The 839-nt window shown below is 40.3% G+C and overlaps 1 non-coding gene across 1 annotated transcript; it reads right to left on the reverse strand.

Annotated features, from left to right (window-relative positions):
* Positions 1-269: 269 nt before the first annotated feature.
* Positions 270-377, reverse strand: LOC148562854 (small nucleolar RNA R71). The gene has a single exon (XR_015886888.1). It is a non-coding gene; the product is annotated as a small nucleolar RNA R71 (small nucleolar RNA).
* Between the last annotated feature and the right edge of the window lie 462 nt (positions 378-839).

Here is an 839-nt window from a genome sequence, read left to right on the forward strand (position 1 = left end):
AATTAGTTTCTCTGATGTAACAGAATTGCAAGTTTCATGGACTTCCATCAGAAGATCCTTTTCAGTTCTTAACTGAATTCTTGCAAGTCTGTGATACCGTTAAGACCAATGGGGTTGATCCCGAGGTCTACAGGCTTATGCTTTTCCCATTTGCTGTAAGAGACAGAGCTAGAATATGGTTGGACTCTCAACCTAAAGATAGCCTAAACTCTTGGGATAAGCTGGTCACGACTTTCTTAGCCAAGTTCTTTCCTCCTCAAAAGCTTAGCAAACTTAGAGTGGATATTCAAACCTTCAAACAGAAAGAAGATGAATCCCTCTATGAAGCTTGGGAGAGGTATAAGCAACTGACCAAAAAGTGTCCTTCTGACATGCTTTCAGAATGGACCATCATGGATATATTCTATGATGGTCTGTCTGAGTTATCTAAGATGTCATTGGACCATTCTGCAGGTGGATCCATTCACCTAAAGAAAACGCCTGCAGAAGCTTAGGAACTCATTGACATGATTGCAAATAACCAGTTCATGTACACTTCTGAAAGGAATCCTGTGAGTAATGGGATGCCTCAGAGGAAGGGAGTTCTTGAAATTGATACTCTGAATGCCATATTGGCTCAGAATAAAATATTGACTCAGCAAGTCAATATGATTTCTCAGAGTCTGAATGGATTGCAAGCTGCATCCAATAGTACTAAAGAGGCATCTTCTGAAGAAGAAGCTTATGATCCTGAGAACCCTGCAATAGCAGAGGTGAATTACATGGGTGAACCCTATGAAAACACCTATAATCCCTCATGGAGAAATCATCCAAATTTCTCATGGAAGGATCAACAAAAG

This window comes from Arachis ipaensis, chromosome B6 (assembly GCF_059453495.1).
Source record: "Arachis ipaensis isolate K30076 ecotype BB chromosome B6, ASM5945349v1, whole genome shotgun sequence".
Classification (NCBI taxonomy): Eukaryota; Viridiplantae; Streptophyta; class Magnoliopsida; order Fabales; family Fabaceae; genus Arachis; species Arachis ipaensis.